Source organism: Canis lupus, chromosome 12 (genome assembly GCF_048164855.1).
Source record: "Canis lupus baileyi chromosome 12, mCanLup2.hap1, whole genome shotgun sequence".
Classification (NCBI taxonomy): Eukaryota; Metazoa; Chordata; class Mammalia; order Carnivora; family Canidae; genus Canis; species Canis lupus.
Window position 1 is genome coordinate 53,448,955 of NC_132849.1, and position 6,215 is coordinate 53,455,169.

At 56.7% G+C, this 6,215-nt stretch overlaps 1 long non-coding RNA gene across 2 annotated transcripts; it reads right to left on the reverse strand.

Annotated features, from left to right (window-relative positions):
- Positions 1–262: 262 nt before the first annotated feature.
- On the reverse strand, positions 263–4,488 carry LOC140601710 (uncharacterized). 2 transcript variants are annotated; one of them, XR_012004751.1, is made up of 3 exons: positions 4,315–4,488; positions 2,953–3,165; positions 263–1,622 (listed from the first exon to the last, which is right to left on the reverse strand). It is a non-coding gene; the product is annotated as an uncharacterized lncRNA (long non-coding RNA). The 2 variants fall into 2 exon arrangements; XR_012004750.1 differs by having other exon boundaries at positions 263–1,239; positions 4,315–4,485.
- Positions 4,489–6,215: the final 1,727 nt, after the last annotated feature.

Here is a 6,215-nt window from a genome sequence, read left to right on the forward strand (position 1 = left end):
ATTTTTTTTTCAAAAGATTTTTTACTTCGAGGTTAGTTAAACAGCATTTTCCCATAAATAAGCATGAAAGCGGCATCCCCTGGGCTGATTTCTTTCAGTTTATACGTTGACTACAATAACTTCCAATTCTATACATGATGCCAGCTCGGTTTGAATAACAACAACTAAAATATATTTTGAAAAAAAAAACAACAGTGCTTTAAAATGTACACACACAGCATTGGGCGAGCTGAGCCCCGAACAATTACAGGATTTTGAAATGATTTTCAACGTCTCTTTTTTATTTTTTTATTTTTTTATTTTCAACGTCTCTTGATTTCACACATCTTTGTCTAAATGATGGGTTGCTGTCAAGCTGTGTGATCCTGTTGATCATTTGGGGTTGTGTATCCAAGTGCAAATTATTTGTTTTAATTTAATCCTTTTTTCTACTGAAAATCTTACAGTCATGACTCTGGCGTTTCAGCCACAATGGGGGTGAATGTTGAGTTCCAAAAAAGAGGTTCTAACAATGTGAGACAGGGAAGGGCTTTTAAGGACTATGTAGACTTTACACAGAGGAGGAGACTGAGGCTCACTCGGAGAGGTCAAGGCTTGTCTGAGGTCACCAGCCGAAGACCAGGAGACTTGGACTCCTATCTTCCCGGAGAGTATGATTTCTCCTGTGGAAGCCTTCTCAAATCTCCAATCAGAAAATGACAAAATGGGATCCCTGGGTGGCGCAGCGGTTTGGCGCCTGCCTTCGGCCCAGGGCGTGATCCTGGAGACCCGGGATCGAATCCCACGTCGGGCTCCCGGTGCATGGAGCCTGCTTCTCCCTCTGCCTGTGTCTCTGCCTCTCTCTCTCTCTCTCTCTCTCTCTCTGTGACTATCATAAAAAAAAAAAAAAAAAAAAGAAAATGACAAAATGCCCATGACTCTTGTCTTCTGGCTCCATTGGCCCCAAGTGGTTACGAAGCTTTCCTCCTTAAGTTGATGTTTGGGACCTCTTTCAAATTGTCTTGGTATTTCCTGGTATTTCCAAACATCCACAGTTGTCTTTTATCAAAGTCACCAGCGTCGAGAGCCAGACACACTGCCCGTTCTGACCCTGGGTTTGTCCAGCTGTGGGGCTCAGAAGTGGTCGTGGGCAATTGTAGTCTGAGCAGTAGTCTGAGCCCCTCCGGAAGGAGATCTGGCCTCCCATGCATTTCAGCGTGGAAGTCTCCTCCACAACCATCCGCCAGCCAGTCAGTTCTTCTAGCAAGAAACAGAACAAGACCCAGGGAGTTGTTGTCTCTTGGAAGACAACTTCCCTGACTCTCTCTCCTCTCCACAGCCCGGGAAAGCGCCCCCTCTGTGAACACAAGGCCATGATGCCCTTCTGTGAAAGGCACTGGAAGGGTGGGGATGGAGGGACCAAGTCCTCTTCCCCGGGTGGGAAAGAGGCTTCCAGGTACAGGAAACGGTGATATGAAGCTAGAGGCCAAGCAAAGACACCAGGTGGAATTCAGTTTGGCTGCGGCCCAGGCTGTGGCCTGGCATGGTGGAGGCATGAGGCGGGAGAGGCAGACAGGAGGCAGATTATGAACAGCCTTGCCAACCATGTCAAGTTTGGATGATATCCCAGGAGCGATGGGGAGCTATTGAAGGATATTAAGTAACAAGAGACATAATCAGATTTGGGTCTTTTAAAAATGTATTTAGCTTTAAGTTGCCGAAGTAATGTGTGTGTGTAGGTGCTTGTGTGTTGTAACAAGTGAAATGAAATAAAAATGAATTAGGAGAAGCCGGCCTTTTGTCTCTCTTTCTCTCCATTCCTCCCCCCAACCCTAGATCACTGCTGTTAACCTGGAACGTATCCTTCCATGGCTTTCTCTTTTACCTCAACATTTATCTCTCTCTCACACACACGCACACACACACACACACACACACACACATGTACACACGGCGGGATGGGGGTACTACCCATGGATGCCAGTCCACAGCACTGGACCTAGGCCTCAATCTCTGTCTCTGTCTCTCTCCGTGGATCTCAATTTGTGGCGACCTAGATGCACTTGTGTATACTATTTCATATAAGTGAGGGTCATTTCAAACATGCCGGGTTGCCATTATATTTCATGCTTTCTTCTATTTTTTAGTCGATTATATTTTTGAGCAATGTGCATTTTAGGATTCTCCCCCTAGCGATTACGTGAAAAAATGACTGAGGGAAGCAAATGTGGAGGCTTGGAGGCAGGAGGCCGCTCTTGGCTCCAGCAAGGGGATGGGGTAGCCTGACTAAAGAGGTGGCTGTGGGACCGAGTCACTTAAGGCATGCTGTTGAGTTCCCCAGCGGATCACAGCTTAGAAGAGACACCCCTCAAATCCTGTGAGGTTGGATGATTCGGGAAAGAGAAAGAAGTTTTTTGGTTGCATGGAGCTGAGTTTTCTGGGCCACAGCTGGATCACCCTGTGCAGCTCATGGAAACTGAGCCTCACCTTCCGATCTACAAAACGGAGTAGAAAAAAAAAAAAAAAAAAAAAAAAACGGAGTAGATCACTTCGGCCCCATAGGGTCTCTGTGCGGAGTCAATGAAGGGCTTGTATGGGAGGTGTTTCATCCCAGGACCAGCACCAAGCAGACTCTACTGGGTGAGTGGTTAACACACAAGCACTACTGCTCAACCCAAAGTAGCCAGGTGCTCACAGACTGGACCCCTTCCTCGTCTCCTCCACCCTTACCTGGGGCTGCCCACAGTGGAGACCCCCAGCACCTCTCAACAGATCTAGGTCTGTAGTAGGGCTGGCCTCAAAGGGATCGCAGGCAGCCAAGCAGGAACCTGGAATTTTACCAAAGTCCTTTACCCCGTTTGTTAGCTGAGGCCTGAGATCCTTTCCTCAGGACACAGGCAAATTCTAGGCCCACAGCCCAGGCCAGCTTCGGCTCACAAAACCTGAGAGGACATGCTCACTTCAGTTCCTTACCTGCATGCAGGATGGAACCCAGGTCTTTGGCTCATTGGGGGCGGGGCGGTGGAATGTGTGTCTTAAGAGCCTGAAGGGACAGGTCTCCGCTCAGGGTAGGCATGGAACAGAATCCAGCCAGGTAGCCACCTGTACCGTGTGTAGACAAAGTGTTCTTGGGAAGCCTGGGTCCTCCTTGGCCTATGTCTGGATTCCTGGTACCTACAAAGTGTTCTAAAAAAATAAATTAATAATAATAATAATAATAATAATAAAGTGTTCTTGGGAAGCCTGAGTTCTCCTTGGCCTATGTCTGGATTCCTAGTACCAGATGGAGGACAGGGTCAGGTTTGCATTCACCCAGAATTGCTAAAGAAATAGTGGTGAGAGGTCAGAAAGCATGACACCCACTGGGGGGAATGTGGTTAGGTGGTGGGCAGTGGGCTCTCAGGAGAACAGAGAGAGAATTCTCAGACTGTGTGAGAAATCCCCACATGGTAGAGAGATCTGGGGTCCGGGGGCCTTGTGGGGGGAAGAACAGGTGCAGGTCAGGGCATGTGGCCCTCGGCTCTGATGCTTCAGACTCCGACTTTGGTGACTGTCAATCAGCGGCCCCACCCCGGGGGGCTGGACGCCGATGGGGGAGATTCGGAAGAGAAACACCCTTCGATGCTGAAAGGCAAGACACACATGCACACGCACCCACACATGTACGCACAGCCCTGGCCTCCCCAGACAAGCAGAAGCAGGGGGTGAGAGGGAGAACGTGAGGTTGGAGAGACCAGAAAGGGGGGAAGAGGGACGGGGGGCAGACAGGGGAGGGTGATGAGGGGCAGAAAGGTCTCAAGGCTTCAGGAACTCCGGCCAAGGCCAAGCCCAAAGGGTTGGGCCTCCCGGGCAGCGTGGTGCGGGGAGGAGGTCTTTGCCCTGCCTGTGATTCACTCCGAGACGTGAACCCCTTCCCCTCACCGCCTCCCCACCCGTCCTCACCTTCTCGGTCTGCACCAAGCGACCACCCCGCCAGGAGGTCTCCCGCGCCCCCCCCACCCCCACCCCAGCTCCCCGGTTCTCTTTACGGCCACGCCTGCTTCGGGTGTGAACGGCTCCACGGGTCAGGGCGGCCACGGGGCCTCCAGGGCAGAACTGCCAGGGAAGGCCCGGGCGTCGAGGCGTTCTGGGAAGGCGTCCCACAGCAAGGGCAGGGAAAACCTGAGCCGGGCCTCCCTGGGGCCTCCGAGCCCCCAGGGCGGCGGCTGCGCCGGAGGCCGGAGCCCAGGAGCCCAGGAGCCCAGGAGCCCAGGAGCCCAGGAGCCCAGGGCAGCAGCCGGCCAGGCCCCCCCCCCCCGCCCCCTCCGGCTGCAGACAGCCTGGCTCCAGGCCCACCTCCCGGTGCCCGGGGCCTGACATCTTCTGGGCAGAGCCGCGGTGCCCAGGGAGCCGTGCGGATGGTGTTAGTAAACACGCTTTCTTGCGCCCAGCCTGGCAGGGCCTGCGGGCAGCGGGAGGGCGAGGAGCGAGCTGGCAGCTCCCACGGCTGGGCAGGCCGGGCGGGCGGGCGGGCGGGCAGACAGCGGGGCGGGCGGCCCCGCACCGCCACCGCCGAGCGGCCCGAGCGAGCAGCTGCTCCCGTCGCCATGGAGACGGGGCTGAACAATGAGCAGCCGGAGGCGCGGCGCGGCCGAGCGCGGGGCCCTCGCTCCCGCCCCGCCGCCCTACACCTCCGCGGCCGCGCGCACGGCCACAGGCGCGGGCACACGCACTGGCACGGACGCGCGCACACGCAGGGCACAGGCGCGCGCACATGTACCGGCACAGGTGCCCGCACACGCAGGGCACAGGCACGAGCACGGCCACAGGCACGGCCACAGGCGCGCGCACACGCACCGGCACAGGTGCCCGCACACGCAGGGCACAGGCACGCGCACATGCACAGGCGCGCGCGCACGGGCACAAGTGCACGCACACGCACTGGCACAGGTGCCCGCACACGCAGGGCACAGGCACGCGCACGGGCACAGGCACGGGCACAGGCGCGCGCGCGCACGGGCACAGGTGCACGCACACGCAGGGTACAGGTGCCTGCAGACGCAGGGCACAGGTCACGCACGGGCATGGGCACGCGCACACACGCAGGGCACACGGACGCGCGCACAGGCATGGGCATAGGCACGCGCACACGGGCCCCAGGCCTCCCAGCCAGAGGAGCAGCAGGACAGCGAGGGGGAAGCAGGGGCGCAGGGTCCCCCCCAGGCCAAGGCCAAGGAGGAGGAAGCAGAGGGCGAGAAGGGAGGGCGGGGGGGTCCCAGCGTCGCTGCCGCAGAGCTCGAGCAAAAATCGCACCATTTGATTCTGGCTAAAAATACGTTTTTAAAACCTAGCCAGCTTTGCAGAGGCTCACGTGGTGCCTCGGAGTCTTATATAACGGGAGAGCGAAAGGGGGTTTCTAATTAGCAAAAGGCATCTGGAAGCAAATCCCCCGATCCGATCCTCGGGGAGGGGCCGCTGGGACGGCCCCACGGAGCCGGAGGTCCCGGGAACCCAGAAGAATGCCTTTCCGAACGGACCCAAGCCCGTGTGGTTCCTCCTCGAAGCTACCGTGAAGGGAGGCCCGGAAGGTTCCGCCGCAGCCGGGCGCCGGGGAGCTGCAAGAGGCCGCCGGCGGCCCGCAGGAAGCAGAGGGAGGTTGTGTCCAGAGGCCCGAGGAGCCTAAGGGGACAGGCGGGGACTTGAGGGGCCGAGGGGGTGCGTGGGGTGCGTGGGGGCCGCTGCAGCAGGGAGCCGGGCAGGCCCTGGCTCCGGTGCTCCTGGCCTTCCGGGGCACCCCCTCGGGGCGCACTGGCCAAGAGAGATGAACAGTGAACCGCTGTCTTCCAGAAGGCCCTCGGGTCCCTGGGGACGGGGGCGGGGCCCACGGTGACCGCAGGTCATCTCCATCTTTTGAACAAAATGTACACAGCCCTCACCAGCCAGCTTCCAGTCCCTCTTTCAGGCTCCCATCCTTGGTTTTACAATGAAAACCCAGGCCCGCTTGGGGATCCCGGGTGGCTCAGCGGTTTAGCACCTGCCTTTGGCCCAGGGCGTGATCCTGGAGTCCCAGGATCGAGTCTCACATCTGCTTGCTGCATGGAGCCTGCTTCTCCCTCTGCCTGTGTCTCTGTGTGTGTGTCTCTCATGAAGAAATAAATAAAATCTTTAAAAAAAAAAAAAACTATGAAAACCCAGGTCCGGGAACATCAGGAGCCTTCCTGGACCACCACCCAAGGACAGGCAACCTCATCCCAATT